This window comes from Haemorhous mexicanus, chromosome 7, assembly GCF_027477595.1.
Source record: "Haemorhous mexicanus isolate bHaeMex1 chromosome 7, bHaeMex1.pri, whole genome shotgun sequence".
Lineage (NCBI taxonomy): Eukaryota > Metazoa > Chordata > Aves > Passeriformes > Fringillidae > Haemorhous > Haemorhous mexicanus.
In genome coordinates this window covers 16,894,458-16,914,796 of record NC_082347.1, presented here as the reverse complement: position 1 = coordinate 16,914,796, position 20,339 = coordinate 16,894,458, and the positions used below count along the sequence as shown (strand labels likewise).

General features: G+C 39.6%; 1 protein-coding gene across 1 annotated transcript in view; it reads left to right on the top strand.

Moving 5' to 3' along the window:
- The window catches only part of NRG3 (neuregulin 3), a 337,591-nt gene that overhangs the window by 290,279 nt on the left and 26,973 nt on the right, over positions 1-20,339 (top strand). The window lies entirely within an intron of this gene.

The following is a 20,339-nucleotide window of genomic DNA, read 5'->3' as shown; positions in this document are numbered from 1 at the left end:
CTCATCCATCACAGGTGACTTGTAGGGTGAAAGCAAGGCTGTGGCACTCAGAGCCATTACTTGCAGCATGAAGGAATGAGGCAACAGCCAAAAGCATAACTGGAGAAGAGAAATGTGCATTTATTGTCTTGATTAAGTGAATAAATCCTGCTTATAAATGCCATGAACTTCCTCTGTACAGAAATGGGCATCTCCACAGAAAGCACAGTGTGGATTGAGGGAAGGTTTTTGCTGTTGACTTTGAGGGAAGGTTTGGAAAATACTCCCTTCGACTGAGCTCGGCTCGCTTACTCCCTTTGAGGACCTGTCCCTATTATTTTAATTAAAAAGCAGCAGACAAAATCTGATCATACAGACTTCTCCATACCCAACTCAAAGTTCAAATGAATTCTTTGTGCTCAGTGTAAAACTGAATTTAGCTACCATGTCATGTAATGAGACCTTCTGCAGCCTGCTCTGAAAGGTGCTGTCATGGGAAAAGCAAAGCAAGCAATTGCAACATTCACTTTTCCTTTTTATTGCCAGAACCGTGCCAGAAACGTTGTTAGGGAGTAACATTTAATTAAACTGTTATCAACTTAACTTTGGGGTATTTAATAATCTCACCCTTGGCATTGTCTTTTTATTAGGAAAAGGCTTAAGTGACTATGAAATATAATGAAAGGCCATGGGGAGGGCTCGCACACCACAAAGCTGCTAATCCATTGGAGACTTTGGTGGGAAGTGAGCATTTTTCAACAGCAATGCAGAGCTTTGAAGGTTATCAGGACCTTTTATCTGCTAGTCAGCTTTCTGTGAACTTGAAACTCTATCTGTGTGAAGTACATCCCAGCAAACACCCACTGAGCTTGAGGTGGAAAGACTAATGTATTACTGCTTTTCCTCAAATGTTTTAGATCCTTTCAGCTGTTCATTTGCTTTATGTAGCATGTGGGAGCCTGAGTGAGAGTCCAGGACATGAGGCACAAAACATGTTCAATGCTCCTGAGAGTTTATTGTGTGAAGTGTTAGGTGTTGTTCAGACAATGTGGGTTCAACACTGCAGATATAGAGATTTATATCTGTCTTGACCTCAAACTGAAATAGAAGATCCAGACTGATCCAGTAATAGCAGGAGTGCAATATTTTCCTCTCAGGTTTGTTGTTTTGGAGTAAGAATCTGATCAAGGTAAGAAGCACAGTGCCTGCAGTCCACTTTCATGTTTTATTTCCTATCATTTATTCTTTTTATTCAGCATGGAAGTCTTAGCCATAACTGGGAAACGAGGTGTCTCAGAAAATACTGACTTTGACATTTCTACTCAGTCTCTTTTGTTAAGCCTTGCAAAGAGTAAGGAGAGCAGTTTGCTTTGTGAAGGAAGAAATAAACCCCAGGAGCATCTGAGAAGATATAATTATTTGAAAGGAAGTTAATAGGTAATTTTTTAAAAAGTCTTTTGGCTGGTTTTGGAGTTTCTGCTGCTGAACAGAGCTCCTTTGGTTTGAATCTTGCCATTCCTAACCACACACTCCCACTGATCACTCTGGGAGCTGCCATCTCAGGGTTTAGTTAAACTTGCCCATGTCAGGCACTTTAATACAGCTTTAAGTGACAGCAGTATTGGGCTGTCCCCAGCCTCATTTACTGGTGAAAAATCATGTCAGGCAAAGTCCATTACTGCCATTCTGTATCCGTGCTGCTGGGCTTGCCCATCACTAGCAGCTAACAAAGAAGCACAACATAAATTAGCCACTTAATTTAATCCAAAATGCAGCTGGAGCATTCATTAGGCTCCTTGAAAAATCTCATCTTAACTGTCAAAGCTAAATACTTTCTCCAGTTGTTGCTCGTTTGCTTGTTTGGTTTTTTCTTAACAGTGAAAAGTTCTGGAGCTTTGAAGTTTTACATCTTAATTTCTTGAGAAGGAGCAGTAGGCTTGTTTGCTTTGCAGTTTTTTTCTGAAGATGTAGTGTTCCTGTGTGGTACAATAATTTACATAAATACCAGTTCTGACTTTTTAACTATTGTCACCGTGCCTTCCACAGAGTTTTAAATATTGTGATCTTTATCAACTGCATTATTGGTAGGATTAGCATAGGTAGCACTTGCCAAGGCTTACTAAACAGTTCCATAAACCAGAGAGTGCCCATCTTTCACTGGTTACTTGGCTTGAGCCATTTCTCCACGACAGAGATACTAAAATCTGTTAACTCAGTGGAGTTAACAAAGAGCAGTTAACCCTGGCTGTGATCTGGACACTAGCTGTGTCCAGATTGCTCCTACCATTGGCAGCAGTTTAGTAAAATTTCAGAGAACATAATTATCTTTTGTGTGTGTGTGCGTTTTCTGTTTATAATCTCAAATCCTCACTTCCTCTGTTGCATTCTCTTACATCCAGTTAGCTGTTAGAGAAAAAAAACCACAGTGATTTGTGTTAAAAGTACCAGAACTGGGCTAATCAGATGCCACTGCTCACGCTACCAGAATGACGTCTTAATTGAAGTCAACTGGATGAAGTTTTAACTGAAGTCCTCAGTATAAAGCAGTGCTCCCTAAGTCATGACTGAATGTTGTCTGCTCATCAGCTGAGTTCCTCCTAACTCTGTTCAGGTGGAGTATCAGCAGGATGATGGCAACCACTGGTCTTGTGGCATTTATTTCCATTGAGGAATTAATCATGTGCCATTAACAATCAACTGCATGGGGGGGGGAAAACCAAGTCTTGGACTTGGCAGATACAAAATCTGTTGCAGGGGTAGACGTTGAGACAGAGTGAATTTTACTTTTGTTGATACAACTGAAGTCAATTCACTCCTTTCTTCAGTCAAATATTTTGACACAATCTGAGTTAACCAACCTGCTCTCCAAAAAATATTGAACAGGTCATACAAATTAATAATCAATTTGGAAAGGGATTTGCATTCAAAAAAAAAAAAAAAAAAAGAGAAACAGGAAGGAGATGCATGTCTTACCTGAGTGCAATAACTGTTAAGTTAAAAATAATTAGGATATGAGACAGGAAGTCTCTCTAAATATATGTAAAGAGCAATTTTAGTAAAATATATGAACTCAGGTTTTACCCTCTTTTCAGTTAATATAGAGGTAGGGATTGGGAGCTCACTTTTTTTTTTTAATTAACAGAGAGAAAAGCTATTTGATATAATCCAAGTGGTTCACCATGCATTGCAGGTAAACCTGGTAAATTATCTGCATTTCCCAAATAATATCGCTTGCTTATTAGTGATAATTGCTGCACATTAGTGAAAAAAAGCTGTAATCAATGTGTAACATCACAGAAACAGCAACAAAAAGCCAAATGTTCCCAGTGTAGCATTTGTGTAAACTTCTCCTACCCTGGCACTTCAGTCAGACAGCTCTGTGTTTTAATGCATGGTAAGAATTTCTACAATTTAGAAATAATAAATATTAAAAAAAATTTTAGTAGTATTTTTTTATGTCACATGGCTATAATTTTCTAAAATCTTTTTTTCAGTGCTTTGTTTTTTTCTGGAGAGGAAATTTTTTTGGAGCGTGTAGGAGTATTCAGTGGTCCAGAGAGAAATTCTTAGGCATTATTTTTCATATATATATAAATATATATATATAAAAAAATTCATTTAATGTTGATATTTATAATTTCCCATAGACTTGAAATGTTTCGGTAGAGAAGGTTTAACAGGGTACAGTTTGGCTGAGGAGGAAAAAATTGTTTGGATTGGATTTATTTAGACATTTTTTTTCCCCTCTTTCACTGCAGCCTCTATGAGCTGCTGAATAGCAGAGCTATTGCTGACATTTGGCTATTTGATTAACATACAAAGGTTTTTGCCTCATTTCATATCTGAATATTTTTGAATATGTGAAACCACTTGTATTTCATGCTGTCTTACAAAAAAAAGTTGTTTGCATTTGACTGCATTGCCAAATCTCTAGTTTTGAAAAGAGTAGTCTGTGCCCATTAGGGGGGAGCTGATGTTTTTGTTTCTTGTCTTTGAAGAGATCTTATGAGATTACAGAGTTAGTCAGCCAGCAGTTTTTCACTGGAATCATACTATAAACTGGGTTAGGGACAATATTTTGGTACTGAATAAACCTGTATAAAAAATAAAAGGTATTGTTGATAGGAAATAAAGCAAATTCCAACCTCAAAAAAAGTTTCTGGGCAGTGTTGACTACATGGCTCCTAAAAGGTCCTTGTGTCCTGAGACTACTTTTATATGAAAATGATCCAGCTTTGTTGCAAATCAAGCAAAAATATTTAATTGAATTCTTGAATGCAAAACTAAATAAGCTTCAGAATTAACCCCAGTATTAGAAGTTATTGCAGTTGTTTGTTAATTCCTTTTTTAAAAGACAGTTGGTTAATACACAGAAACCAGAGGTTTGAATGAAAGATAAATATACATGGCTTCAAAACTATGAAGGGTTTTTAATGTTTCCTTAAAAGCAGCATCTCTGTGGTCTAATAGGTAGGATTCTTGCAAAAGAGCTTTATAATTACATAATTATCATTATTTGTTATAAGATATAAGCATGCTATTTTTCCGTACAAATAAATAGCAGATAAGGTTATTAGAAATCTGGTTAGGCATTTGGCAATTTTAACACTAGGCAAAGCTCTCAATTGGAAAGGTTGAAATAAAGTTCATACAGTACTTCAAAATAAATCAAAATAAATGTCTCTAGACAGATATTTAAACTTTGAGACTTTCTTTATCTCAGATGTTTCTGCTCCATTATTCATGGGAGAGGGCTTTATATCACTTGTACCTAGCCAGCCACAAACTTGTTCTGTCAATTTCAACCCATTTCATATTAAAGATTTATTAACAAGATCTGAATTTTCTTTAACCATTGTGGAAGCTTTGGGGAGAATCCTAGCATGTGTTTGCAATTGCAGCACGTAGACCACACGAGCTTAAACAAGATAGTTGAGGTAGCAATAGGGTTCAGAAGGATTTGCACAGACTTTCAAAACACCCTGATGGGAGGATGATTTCACTGTTCTATTTCCTTTCCCAGGCACTCTGGAAGAGTTACCTGGTACTGAGCCCAGCTCCAAGGTAGAAAGTATAAAAGGGTAAGGTTTGGTCCTGGGTGATTCTGATCTTGCATCTGGAGAGTGTTTCACATATCTTTGTGCTGTTGGATGTTAGTCGTAAAGTTTTGGAAATTAATTTTTCAGAGATTCTTTTAGAAGCATTTCCAGAGTTCCTTTTCTACTTCTGCATTGTGGCTATTCTCTGCCTGGTAGGGAAATGATGACAGCCTTCACTGCAATTTGTTTAGCTTTTATGCACTGAATAAAACTTAAGGACTCTTGAAAAATCCCTGTATCTTTCTCAACTGTTTAAAGCTTTTTTTTTTTTTCTGTGAGAAGGACTTCACTTAGAAGAATCAGCCAGTAACTCCTCTCTATGCTGGTCACAGAACTTTTGGAGTAAACTGTTCTCAGTTTCATAAAATTATTCTACTAAAAATAATTGGATTTCTTTTCAACAGTTTGGCCTTGGTTACCATAAATAGGTCTTGGATATCTTTTTTTTAAGCCTTCATATTGGTCTTTATTAAAAAAGTGATAAATCTGATAGCAAGCTGCAAATGTACTGCAAGAGTTACCCCTAAATTATTTCTTAAATAATTTTTGAATTATTTGAATTCAGTCATTTTGAATCCACTGAAGCAAAAATACACACTTGAACACAGTCACTTACTGAAGGTCAACATCCCATAAATGGCCTCAATGACTGGATGAATTTGGAGAAATCCAGTGCATTTGATGGAGATGTCAGTCATGGTTCTCTCTGCAAATGTAACTAATACAGGTCAGAAATCATTGCAGGGCATAGTTTGGCTCATAAAGCTGTGCAAATTTAGGCTAATTTCAGAATATCTGGAGTATGATCCCGTTTTTCTCAAAAAGTTAAAACCAAAAAAGTTTAGGGGAGGAATGACTTAGAACATAATTCCATTGTGAGACAGATAACAATAAAACCTGGAGCAGGAAACAGCTGAGCATAAAAAACCCTTGTATTCAGAGAGCATCATGGACAGCATTTCTGAGTCCTTGTAAAATGTCTGGTTAGAAAATTCACAAGCCTCTGCCTGGGAAAATATCTCCTTCAGGCAAATAGTGCAGCTGCATTTGGGAAAATCCTCTTAGTGAGCTGAAATCTGTTGTTTCCCAATAGGCATGATCCATGAAGGCTTTGCCTGTAGGAATGCATAGGTGGGAGTTGATTCTCTTGTCTGTGTTTTATAAGATCTAATTCTGCGTTATTGGAACATTTGATGTTCCTTGTGCTGGTCAAGAATACCTGGGAATTGATTTTTGGTTCAATAAGAGCTCTTTGAGACAAAATATAAGGGGACTTCTCACACCTGAATGACAGTTCTTGTGCTTCTGCTCTGGTTTGACTCTTTAATTTTCTTTCATATTGCAAAGTAGACCAGAATCAGTTCCACTATTTCTAGAAATTCTTGATTTGTTCTGTGCAAGACTCCTCACAGGTGGACTTCACAGATTAATCCATTAAAAAAATACTTCTTAAATGTTTCCAATTCAAACATGAGTCTAAACAAGGTGGAAATACCTAGTAAGATTTAATAAAATCTGCAAGGGTGAAGAATTGGGAGCTGAAGAATGTTAGTCTGGAAGGTTCTGGAATAGGGTTTCCATACTATTGACATAGTATAAACACATATTTATACATATTTCTGATATAAATCACATGTATAAACAAAGCTAGTTTAGAGGAAAATATATCGAAGCTGAGAATGGATGTCTCATTCATTGCTAGCACCTGAGGAATCTGTAAATCCTTAGGAACATTTTATTAAGCTCATTTATCTTAGCTCATAGCTACCACTTTTGCATATCACCTCTGCATTCTCTGACAATATTGTTAAAAATGAAATTGATGGTAGCAATATGTAGGCGACTTGAAGAATCATGTTGTTTTCAGATTGTTTCTTAGAGTTGATATTAGATGGATACCCCTAAGATGATGAGTAGAAAGGGATCATCTGAAGGAATCTCCTCTCTATTCCTGCTCAGAGAGGCAAAACAGATAGGAGCTGTCAAAGAGGATTTATGAAGAGCAATGTGGAATTGCAGTATGTTTTCTTTGGCTTTTGCATCACCTCACAGCAAAGGAAAACTTCAAAGACAGTTAAGATGTGCAGAGATTTTGCCTAAATGCTTTCTTGATAATTTTGCAAACTGGATTTTTCCTGAATTGATGACATAACTATCTAAAGCTGCTGAAAAATGAAAGTAACTCATTTTAAAATTAGCAACTTCAGATGTAGGGGAGAGAGCAATGCATTAGAGCCAGAGGCATCAGGCTGGCTAGCAGGGAAGCCTTTTTCTGTGCAATTTCAGTTGCAACCATAAAGACATCTCCATGAACTCTCACACTTTGTCCACGGCCTTGGGACTGGAGCAGCACGTTCTGCAGTCTGTTCTTTGGTGTTCTTCCCCCCTTTGCTCTCAGGGCAGTGCAGCAGCTGCTGCCTCCTGCCTCGCTGCCAGCCTGCCCTCGTCTCTCAGTGCTACCCCAGCTCTTCAAAACGTGTCTCACCCAGGCAGGAAAGAAAACTGGGTCACAGGCAAGCCCAAGTAGGCCAGGTTATTGCTATTCAGCTGCTTTTGTTTGAGTTGTTCTCTTCAGCCTCTTCAAGTCTGCTTATTCTTTTCATTAAGCTGTACTCAGAGCTGTGGTGTTTCAGCAGTGTTTGTTCAAGGCTCAGGACCTCTAGCTATGAGCTGTCCATCATGACTGCCACAGAAAGTAATGTGAATATTTTTAAAAGATGTGAGGCTGAGGGATGCAGAAAGGGCTGTTGTGTAAAGCATGAGTCAGAAAACACTTGGCCATTACTGCTTGGCAAAGTGAGCTTTGTGTTAAAATGTTGAGATGAACCAGAGGTAGTGCTTGCTTCTGGCACAGTATTTCCATTTGCAGTTTTTTAGATAAAAATCATGATCAGAAATGTTACACAGCACATCAGAAGCTGCCCTGTGCTGTTGGAATCACTATTGTGTATGACAGCTTCTGGCTTGTGAGAACTACCCAGGCAGTCTGTGGAGAAATGTTTATTACTGGTGCCACTAGCCAGGCTTTTGTTGAAAAGGTTTGACGTTGGTGTAATCTGTCCTTCAGCTTGCCATAGAGTGACTCTGTAAAGCTGCTCCCTTTCATGCAGTCAGAACATAATTCAGGAGCTCCACAGTCAACTGGTTGAGTGCCAAAACCCTCCAGTGATTGTCCTGCTCTGCTCTGCAGTGGTGTGATGTGTGCAGATTTGGGTACCACGGTATGAGAGAGACATAAAACTGTTGGAGAGTGTCCAAGGGAGGCCATGAGGGTGGGGAGGGCCTCGAGAGGAAGCTGTGTGAGGAGAGGCTGAGGTTCCTTGGTCAGTTCAGCCTGGAGAGGAGGAGACTGAGGGAAGACCTCATTGCAGTCACAGCTTCCTCATGTGGGGAAGAGGAGGGGCAGGCACCGATCTCTGCTCTGTGGTGACAGTGACAGGAGCCAAGGGAGTGGCCTGGAGTTTTGGCAGGGGAGGTTGAGGTTGGATATTAGAAAAAAGTTCTTCATCCAGGGAGGGTGGTTGGGCAGTGGAACAGGCTTCCCAGGGCAGTGGCCACAGCTTCAAGGCTGGCTGAGTTCAAGAAGCATTGGGACAATGCCCTTGGGCGCATGGTGACTCTTGGGGTGGTCCTTTGCAAGGCCAGGAGCTGGACTCAGTGATCCTTGTGGGTCCTTGCAGCTCAGGATGTTCTGTGATTCCAGGAATGGACATGGCATGGGCTCACTGGGCAGCCTGGCCCACCACCCAGCTGTCCTCATGGAGGTTCTTCCTCACACCCAGTGGGAAACTTGTCTCAGTTATTGTCTTGTTTTTTCCTTCTGCCCTGCACTGCTGGCTCCATCTTCTCAATAAACTCCTCAGGGTCAGAGATAATTTGGTATTTATTTTATTCTTTAAGTCACTTGTAGCTTTAAAGTCATTATGTGTGTCATTCTGAAAATACTTTTCCTGTTGCTGTGTTTCATTTCTTATTATTCTGTAGATTATAAGAAATTTTGTTACACTGTATGATTTCCTATAATCATGCATCCTTTTGGAGTGGCAAGTTTATGGATTTGTTCTGACAATTGTTGTGCTTCTCTCTTAAAAAAAAATAAAAAAATCAGCCCATGTAAGGTATTTTGAATGTTAAAATGCTATTAGTAAAAAATGTGTATTTTTAGTAGAGAGTGGCCAAAGTTAATGTTCTCCTGAGGGAGAGTACAACATTTACATAGCTTGTACATATACCTGCTTGCCTTTAAACATGTGTTTGTATCCCTTTGAGCTGCAATTTGCATGTGTTCAAAATCCACCTAAATATATTAATACAGAGAGATTGGACTATAAATTGGGTTTTGTATATATCAGCTGGGAGGCCAGGAAGAGGAGCACAAGAATGAGTAATTGTTGTGCTCTCAAGCACTGTAAGAACTTTGTTTTAACTGGGACCACAGCTAGGGTGTATTATTGATGTCATGCAATATGTCAGTTGCTGAAGATTGAAATGCCCTCCTTCAGTCCTTCTGAAGCACAGGGCTGTGGTGGGGCTCACAGACAGCAGTCCCAGCAGTCACACACCCAGACAAGCTGGCATTTGAGCAGCTCAGCTCTGGCAGCTGCTGCCAGCCTGCAGCCACTGCCAAGCTCATGGAGCAGATCCCTCCACGTGGGTGAGTGCTGGGAGCGCCCTGCTAGACGTTCTGGGGGCTGGGGCTGCACTCTGCCTTAACACTGCTGCTTGCATTGGAGCCCCTGAGCCCCTGCCATTGCTCGCTGTGAGCAGCTGGGTGTTGTCCTCACGCTGGCAGCAAGACTGCAGGGTTAAAGGAAGAGTGTAGCTGCTTACAGGCACCATGATTACTCTTCTCTCTCTGCAACTGCAGTCTGGTTTTCCCTCTGATCATTTGTCCAGCCTGGACCTGAGTGCTGTAGTCGTGGTGAGCAAGCGTGTGCTTTCTGTGCTGGGGACCTGCGTGGAGGGGAGGTTTTGGGACAAGGTGAGGGGCACACCAGTGCACCTGTAGAGGTGAGGGACAGAGCACAGCAAGCCAGATCTCTGTCTCAGAGTTCCACTGGCTCATGGAGTAGGCAGGGAAAAATCAGCAGAACAAGAAATGTGCACAAAGGTATCCAGTCCTTCATTCCTCCACAAAGCTGGGAGCTGAGAGTGGAGGTGGCTGCAAGGGGAGCACAGACTGGCCCTCCACTCTGTGTGAAGAACACTCTGTCAGTCTCTCTCCTTTTGTCACATCCATCCCTGAATGCTGGCTTGTGGGAAGGTGAGGCTTGGAACAAAAAGAAGGCAGTGCCTAAATACATAGTCCTGTGCCTGTAGAGTCTCATTCAGAAACTGTAGTACTTCAGTGGGAACACAGTGTCCCTTGTCACATCTTTCTGCATCTGACTAAGCCCTTGTCCTTACCCTCTGAGTCCTCACCCTCCAGAGCCCTCCAGGCAGAGCATCACTTTTCTGTTGAGGTGTATGAAAAGCAAAATGCGTTTCAAGTTATTAACAATCATTTTCTGTGGTTTTCCTGTCACTGCTCTCGCCACATTTTTGTAAAAAAAAAAAAAAAAAAAAAATCCATAACCCACCCTGGTTAAAAGAGTGGCAGTCAAATAAAATGGCACTTAATTATGATATTGCTTGACTTGCTGCCAGCTCCTGACAATGTAGCCATCAACAGTAACTGTCAAATACACTTTGGCAGCTCTGAGGTTAGCTTGAGACTTGAGTGGAATGTTCAATACCAGCAATTGAGCAAGATATTGGGAGAAATTCCAGTGACAGGGCTTTGTTGATAGGAGCAATGCAAGCTCTGAGATGAAATAAAACATCAGCTGGGAAATTAGGATGTTATTATATTATGTGTTAGTGATGATTAGGATCTTAGGAATACCACCATCAGTTAAGGAGTTACTAAAACAGAATTAAAGAATGCTATTGCTTTATAAAGCCATAATATTATTATGGAATAAACTTCTCAGAAACTACCTTGATGGAGTTACATATAAAATGATTATGTCACATCTCCAGGGGCTATTGCACTTAATGGTCTTTGGATTGATCCCTGTGTATATGTATACATCCTAAAGGAACCTTGACAAACTCGGCAGTAACTCATGTAGGAGGTTTGTATCTAAATATCCTTCCCTGTGGTTCCTCCAGTAGTCAGCACAAAGTGTGGCTGGACAAAGGCCTCAGGAGAGCTGGAAAGCTCAGCTCAGCATGGATTTTGCAGAAATGGAAGGTCACAGTGCAAGAAGAATAAAGGCAAAATGGAAGTTTCACTTTGGAAGATTTTTCATACTGATGGTGGGGGAAAAATACGTTGGCAAAGACATTTTAAAAGTGCAGAACTGTGTGTGGTTATAAGATTTAGAATGAAAAATAAGGACAAGAAGGGAAGGTAACAGACTTAGGGAAGATGTTGAGAAGTGCCAAAAAGCAGCCAAAAATTAAGATAGGAAAAGGAGTGAGTCATCATTCTGGAGCAGGATACTACACCATTTCCCACACACACACACTTCAGGCTGTCATACAGAACTGTGGAGCTCACACGTCCTGTCAGAGAGTGAGCAAGAGAACCGGCTGGAGGCAATCCTGTGCTGTGATGATTCTGCTTCAGCAGGGAGGTTGGACCAGGTGACCCCAGCAGTGATCCCTTCCAGCCTTACCAATTCCATGAATAATACTTTCTGTGGGAAATCTATGGTTTGAAGGGTCTCTAGGACCTGGCAAATAATTGATATCCTGCAAGAATGGATGTGGAGACCTAAGCACTGGGAAAGCAACTTCACTAAAACAAAATCCTTCTGGTAAAAAATGTTATTTAGTTAAAAAACAAATCACCGTACGGCTGTAATATTTTTCAATCTTTAAGCTTTTGTTCTTTATGCTTTAAAGCTTTTTGCATCCCTAAGATGTGTAGTAGAAGTTGGAGATGCTTGGAGCTGTGATTTTCAGTAAGCAAAAGTGACATAAAGACTTGATGGTAGACCAAGGAGATGAAGTTTCAGATATTAACTTGGAGCTATCAGTACCTAGCCCTCACGTGGGTCTAACTGTAGCTTCAGTAGTGTTGTGCACTGCTTAGCAACAACTGCAACATCAGGGTGTTATCAACATAACTTTGGAATCCAAAATACAGCACTGTACCAGCAAGCAGGAAGAAAACTAACTCTGTCCCAGCCAAAACCAGTAGCTATTAATTTTAGCTGTTGGTTCAGTACTGAGGCACTAGCAGGCAAGGGTGCCATAAGGAGGCTTTGCACACCTCAACGTGCAGAGCCCTGAAAAGGTTTAAAAACCCTCCTGCTGTTCCACTGGAATCTTCTTTCAGTGTGCTTTTGCAGTTGGTTTCTTTGGTGTTACTCCATTGCCATTCCTTTTCTGGTGGCTGCGTGGGTCACTGCTGCTGGTGCTGTCCAAGGTGGGTTCTCCCTGCTCCCCTCATTCACCATGCCAGGAGAAGCACTCACACAGCACTGACATCAGGGGTCTCTCTTTAGCAAAAGCACAAACAGAGAGGAGATACTGAGTTCCAGTGTTTCCTCCCTCTGGAAGAATAAGGGGGGGAAATTGTCCTGCCTCATTGTGCTGTAAAGTTTTTGTTGCTGGTATTCACTGTCTAATTCCTCTTGCTGTCCTCAATCTCTAATTTTCATTTTTGGTAGCCAGGGCAGAGCTTTCTGTGTTCAGAAGCCAGTAGATGCTAGGCTGCTTGTGGAGCTAAATGCTAATGGCTCATGGAGTTATAACTGAGCTGGTGTGTTTGGCTTAGTGATGAGTGTCATTTTTGGCCTCTGCCCTTCTGTGCTGAACCATAGATGACAAAAAACCAGAAGTGCTCTGTGGGGTGCCAGCCCCCTCCATTTTAGACATGATGTATTGTTTTGGGGGGAAGGGAAAGTGTTTCCTTGAAAATACCTGCTGCTTCCCTGCTTTTTCTGCCAAGAGCTGCTCTTTGCTTTTCTCTGCTACAATTCTGTTGCTGGGGTACCACAGCATTCAGGGCCATGTGCAGTCCTTGTTGCCCAGGAGGACCTTGCACAAATCTTTAGCTTTCTATCTCAGATCTGCAAGCTTTCAAATGTGATTAGGGCAAGAGTTCATCTTGTTCAGGTCTAGCTGTTTGGCCCATAATTTCACATCCTATTACTATGATACCATTTCTTAAGTGCCCTGATGGATTTTAGTAGAAGTGTCCTCAACAGTGGACTAATGTAAAATAGAAATCAAATGTTTCAGATAATTTAGGGTTTTTTTTTCTCCCCACCAGCTATCAACTTTCTCTCCTGTGGGACTTCTGCTCCTTAGGGGGCTGTTTCTTAGCTGCTTATCCCTTTCACACATCAGCAAAAGTGCAGGCAGCCATCAGGCAGGAAGATTACTGCCAGAGGATCACAGTCTTAGACAGCTTTACCCTTTTATCATAAGTTTTTTCAGTGAGCTCATTGTCTAAAATATCACCAGAGATTTTTAGCTGTCAGCCTCTGTTACCCAGATAAATTTTTTCCCTTATATCCACACTGAAAATTAAGTTTGGGGAAGGAGGAAGAATGGCATTCATATTTATCTTTCTCTTAGGAAGATAAATACTTAGATACTTAGAAAACTCAAGTTAAAACATATATATTCAGATTGTATCAAAAATTATTAGGCTAAAAAAGAAAGGTTCATATGTAATTTTAATTCTTACCAGTACACAATAGAAATGTACTACAGGTTGGCATACTGGGAGTATTTTTGCAACAGTAGAATGTCTTGGAGAAACTTAGAATTGCTATAATAAATTCTAAAACTGCATTGTTCAGCAAGGAAAATTAGTGCTCACACACAGAACTGATGAGATTTAGGGAGTGAATTTGGTTAGTGACTGACCTTATCCATCTTGGAAATAAAAGGAAAATAGATAAAGTTTGTAATACAATTGGTTTGTCTTACTTGTAAATTGTCAATACAAAAGAATTTGTAACAAGATTTTTTCTTAAAAGGAAAAGGTTACCTCTCATCCCTTAGCTTCCTATGGGGCTGTTTCCAGCCTAAAACTTAATTAATATGTTGCAGTGAATATACTTAGATATGGCTTTGAGAGTTTGTTAGATTTGAATTCTGGAGGTAGCTGGCACAAATCCCAAGTTCCCTGCAGATAAACAGAAAAGATAGTTTCTTAGGATACCCAAGTTAAAATTAATTTACCTTCAGAAATAAGATCTTGCTGTTTAAAAGTGCTAATCAAATTTTCACTTTATAACAAGTAGTACTTATTAAGGATATTGGCACCTTCACTCCTGCTGTAGCCATAGACCTGTGTAAGGTTATATGTTTGGGTTTTTTGATTGTTTGGGGTTTTTTGCAGGTAACTCTTCAGCATTCAGTTGATTTTATTTGAGGATATTTTTTCCATTACGTTTGATTGAGATTTCACCTTTCACTCACCAAAATGAAAGCTCAGCCTCAGAGTACAGCTCTGTATCCTTTTTCATGATGAGTGATTACACCTAATTCATTGCTTCATTTCTAATCTCATGCAAAACCAGTGCCAGTGTAGCATTAATGCTGTAGAATCAACATGTCAGTCAGACATGTTGAACAGTCTTCCTTTCCTTTTCTATCTTCTGTGTATGCAGGAAATGATCTCACCAGTGTTAAATGCCAATAGTCAAACAATGTAAATATCTTGCAGTTGTAATATATAATGGGCTGCATCTATTTCACTTTGCATTCATTGAAATCCTTGTGCTGTGGACGCTGCACTAGTAGAAGAAAATTATTTTGTTCATCTTTGTTACAATCAGAGTTATCTAACAGTTCTTCCCAAGAAAGAATCACCATGAAAACTGTGAAATGTTTTATGAACTTCTGCCAGCAGAAGTCAGCTTGCTTTGTTTCCAGTCTGAGATGGGAATCTCTGCAATTAACCTTGACTCTGTCCTCTCTGTAAACGATAGCAGATAAAAACTTCTGCTTCTGGTTTGGGAACCTAAGAGTCTTGAATCCCCTTTAAAAGGGAAATTCTACCCAGACAGACAAAAGTCTTAAGGAAGAAAACACCATGTCTTTTTAAAAGTAACTGAGAGTTAAAAAAAACCATGATATTTTATGTGAAGTAATCCATATGCCCTTAAAGATGTTGAAACAGAGTTGTGTGGGGTGGATTTATCTATTTCATGTATTTACAAAAACTTCTTTAGAGGTTAATATGTTTATGTTGCATTTTGTCATGTTAATCCCTGCAATGGAAGAGGCAATATCCTTGTGGTTGCAGAAAGAATAAGGGTCTTGACTTACTCAAGGTCAAAGAAGAAATGTGTGAACTGTGCCTTCCTTGTAGCACCTCAGCCGTTTCTCTCAGCCTTAGCACAAGCCACAGCATATGGTAGAGAATCTGTGCAGTAGGTTTTTGCAAGTGCAAGATCAGAGAAAACTCTTGGGAGAGTGGAATGTCTGATGCTGAGGCAATCACAGATTTTGTGGAACATGCAGGCTTTTTTTATTCTCTTCATGAATTAAATTTAGAATGCTGTATATAGTTCAGTACTTCTCACACATAAATCTACCTATATTGAGAAACATGCTTTGACTACTCTCTTTTATCTTATGGGAATCTGTATTTTATTGAAAATCTTGATATTGTGGATGAGGTTTCCATGTAGTCCTCCTCCATTGTTGTCTGTGGCACTTTGAGGCTGCTGGACACCAAAGAGACTTTAAGTGCCAAATGATACTTTTTAGGTTCGCTTCAGAGGTGAGGTTCTGGCTCTGCAGGATATTCCAATGCCATGTGGAATTGAGGTGTGACAGGAAAGGCATGGGCAGAGCATAAAGGGAAATGCAAAAAGTGTGTCACTGAGGTCACAGCACCCAATTCACTGCCTCTGCATGGCTCGGTTTTTGCATGGGGACAAAAAAAACCCTAAAAACCTCCAAAGCCCTGCCTGCATGCTGCCCTGTAATCTGCTGAGGAAAAGCTGGCTCTGTGCACATGGAAAGCTACTGGGTTTCGTGTGCACCAATGACAAGATAAAGGGTTTCCCATATTTGTTTGTAGCATGCTGTTACCTGCAGTAGTGCAGAGGGTTCTTTTAGGAGAAGGGAGTGAGGAAGGTGAGGGGGTGCTGAGTGCTCTTAGGGTTTGTGCTTTTTGGGCTGGGAGTTAAAATTTCAGCATGAAAATTAATCTGCACCTTTGTTCATTTTCATGGGGGGTTTTTCTTCACAGAGCAAAGGTTAAGTAATGCATTTGTATGGTAAATGTCGTGATTTCTCAGTTGGCTTGGTTTGAATAGTCAGTAATTATTCTCTGTGATGCTTGTGACCATATTGAGATTTTATTCAAAAGCCATTGAAATAAGCACAAGGGGGAAAGTTACTATTTTTGTTTTGTTTTTGTTTTGTATAGGCCACATGCACAGTGCTGTTCTTCATATTTGAAATCCCTTTCAAAGATATTTCAGCTCAAAATACACAGTAGATCCAGAGGATCCAGTGATTATGGCTGGTTATGATATTGTGGATTTAGGTGCTGACAAACATAGTCTGTTTTAATTGACTAATTTTTTTCCTCAGTAATATGGTTATAATCCTACACAAGGACCTTGTTACCAGCATTCTTCCTTTTATAATAAAGTCAAAAAGAAGAGACCAATTTCAGCTTATGTACAATAAAAAAACTACCATATCCTTTAGGAATGATTGTCATGAGAAAAATGTGTCCACCCTACACTTTTTAATCCTCTGAAGACATACGAGTATGCTTCAGTGGGTCTTTCCACATGCATAAAGCAAACAGGGTACAGACTGTAAATTTTAAAGAGCAAGAGAATTAAAAAGCCCAAACCCCCAGTACCTGGAATATAACATGTGCTTTTTTTTCATCGTGTATGTGAAATTTAACTGTGCTGTGAGCAATGGGCCACCAGTAGTCATTTTGTGTTTCATAATAGCAGCAAAGGAATGAGATAAGCTTAGAAAGCTTTGTAGCAGGCTGGAAAATAGGAAACAACCAATAGCATAACTGAGAATGGGCTCCACCTGTAACAGGGCACACAGTGCATGGGGACTTTTCTTGGGAGCTCAGCCCTGCTACAGGCACCATGTTCCGTGTGAGTTTGTCTTGTCTTTATGTTCTGAGAAGACCTTTCTTTCCATAATTTTTATTAAACAAATAGTCTGCATCTGAACAGTTTACTACATGACTTTTCAGCACTGTGGTTGTATTTCTCTCAGTAGAGGTTGTGTATTTTTTGTAATTTGAATGCTTGGTGAAATTCACGTTCTGTAGTCCTAATCCTCCAGTGGATTATCCAGGAATATCCATGGCAGTTTATATTTTGTTTTTTAGCAGAAATATTTTCTTGGCTGCTCATTAAATGAGGATTCCTCTCCCAAGAGTATTTATTTCAACAGACTGTAATTGAGGTGATGTACTTCACAAGGAATATATGAATATATGTGAATAAGGAGAGACTTATCATTTCAGTCACACTTTAGTTTACCTTGGGAAGTTAGTTTCAGTATGTAAATACGTGCATGCACCAGCTGATGCAAATCCTTGAGTGAAGGAGAAGGAGTTTGCAGTTCTTCTCTTTTATACGCTTTGAATTTCTCCAGGTTTCTGTTTTGTTTCTGAGGGCCCAAGTGCTTTGCAGTGCTTTGTTACAACCACCCCTAGATTCAAGCCATTTTAGATGTTCTTGTCTCAGCTGTGTTGCCTGTGCTTAGCACAATAGTGAGGTTCATCAAGGCAACCACGAGGAGACCTTTGTAGTTTGCAGAGAAGGACAGATTGCATTGCTCTTAGTAAGAAGGGGAATTTTAAATAAAGCCAGTGCAGAAGATTAGAGAATGGAAAAATGCCAAACTGATTATATTTAAAGATGTTAGAGACAAAAAAATGGTGGAATCTAATACATAAATAAATATTTACAGGATGTAGAAAATGAACAAAGGTGTCTGGAGAAATGGAGTACGGGTAATCAATAAGTTCCTCTTTAAATATGCACTGTACAAAGTAATCAAAAAGGAGAGAAAATATTGATCAGCATGTGTTGAAAGCTGGTGACAGGGATTAATCTGAGTGCACAAAAGACTCCAATCTTCACATAGTTGTTTTAGCAAGATAATATTGTCTGGTCTCTGAATTGCTTTTTCTTGGTAAGGCTCGTTCTAAAGCATCTTTAACAAGGCAGTGATCGCTATTCAGGACTTACAAAAGAGCATTGCTGTATTAAACTCCCAGTTTCTCAAAAAGAAATAGCAAGAGAAAAAATAAAGTATTTAATGAGGACTTCTGTTGAAAGAAAATTAAAATTAAGCCTAGTGCACACATTACTTAAATCAATTTATTTTCATGAACAAATTTTTTAATCGTTATTTATATGGAATGTTTGAGTGAAACTGCAGTTCATAACTATGTATGGTTTAGTTGGGGCTTAGGCAGTAGGTGCTGACATCAGTATTCAGGCAGAGCAGGTTAACAATTGCTGAAATGAAGAGTTTTTGAATGAGTTTCAGTGTGATTACATCAATGTAAGAATTCAAATTTGTTAGATTTGTGTATTACTATGGAAGTGGATGCTAGTGTTTGCACAATTGCTTTTAACAGCAAGCAAATAAATCAAACAAAACAAAAGACATTAAACCCCAAACATTTAGTTCAGTGCCAGTAAGGATTTACTGTCTAGATCCAGATTTTGTGCCTCCCAGTGAGGAATAGGCCTAAAGCTGCACTGGAATCACATTTAGTGCAATGTGAACAGAATTTCCTTTTGAATTCCAATTTCTTCAGTTATATTTTAGACAGGTGAAAAATCTATTTGCTTCTTTTTATTTTTAATATAGTGTTTTAGAAGTACAATTTTAAGAATTTCAAATTTAAATGATGGGGAAATGTCAGCAGAGGCTGAGGATATTTTGTATCTTGGATCACTGTGGTGATGTTTGAGAGAGCAAGTAGACAAGTAATTAAAAAATCAAGATTTGATACTGTAATTTTCTTTTTAATAGCTTACAAAATAATAACTGGGTCTTACAAGAGACAGATGCTTGTGTTTAAGATTCAGATATTTTGTAACAGCACTGTGATATTCATTCTTGAAAAATTATTAATTAGTACTGATTAGGGCACATAGTCTTTAGTGATTTGCCTAGATTTACCTTGGTGTTTTCATACAATATGAACAGTTATGAACCTGAGAGTTACAAACTTGGAGCTGCTGCCACCTACTTGACACGTGTGCCTGGTGTTCCCATCAATGGGGGTGCCTGCACTGAGAGCTCCAGCCTGGGAAGGAAGTGTGGGCTTGTCAGCATGCAGGGCTTGTACTGTGCTCTGATAATCCCACGTGTTGGCTTTCCACCTGGACTTTGTGGATGGAAATACTGGTTTGCACATTGCATGTTTGGAGAAACTGATCTTTAAAAATAGCAATCTCTTTGGCATGTTCACGTTTTGAACTAGAAAAGCGGTTGGAAGAATGAACATAAAATATAACGCTTAAGGAGCTGTTGAATTGAATGTGGGAATCTCCAGTTGCTTATCAGCTCCTGTCTGCTGTCATCAGTGAGGGTTTTCTCTTATTTCTTTAGCTTTTTTTTTTTTTTTTTTTTTTACTTTCATTCTGTTTCTGGTTTAAAGTTATATAGAATATTATGAGATTTATAAAGAAAATCTGTTCTTTTAAAAAACAAACACCTATCAAAGCAATATCTGATACTTCATAGCAAAATAGTCATTGGGTTCCATGCAAGTTCATTGAGTTGATTTTTTTACCCTGGCATGTTTTGTAAAAGCTTCAGGATATGGGAGTAAGGCATTGTAGTCACCACTCAAATAAAAAACCCCTTATATTTTTGGGGTTGCTAAAGGAGAACTCTGACTCTTGTGGGACATTAGAAGAGCTCTTGATTGTTCTTTCCTTAAGCCAGAAAAACTCCATGGTGGTAGGGCTCTTTATCCTATTGATGGTAAAATCTTTGTTAAGAAAAGCTGAAAAACAGCATGTAGGGCGGAGAAAAGATTAAACTGTCCTGATTGTCATTATTATGGCTCTCTCAGAGTGTACTGGGGCCATTTTCCAAAACCTCCGAGGAGGCCACAGCTGCATGAGCCTTAGTGAGGGGGGGTGGTCAGAGAAGCACCCGTTCTGTGGAGGAATTATCCAGCCCAGACCTCCAAGAATCTGTGCATTATTAGTGAAGCCCCGAGGTGCTGCAGCTCCCTTTTGGCAGGTGTGTTCTGTGCCTCCCTAACGTGCCCTTTGCTGCCCACAG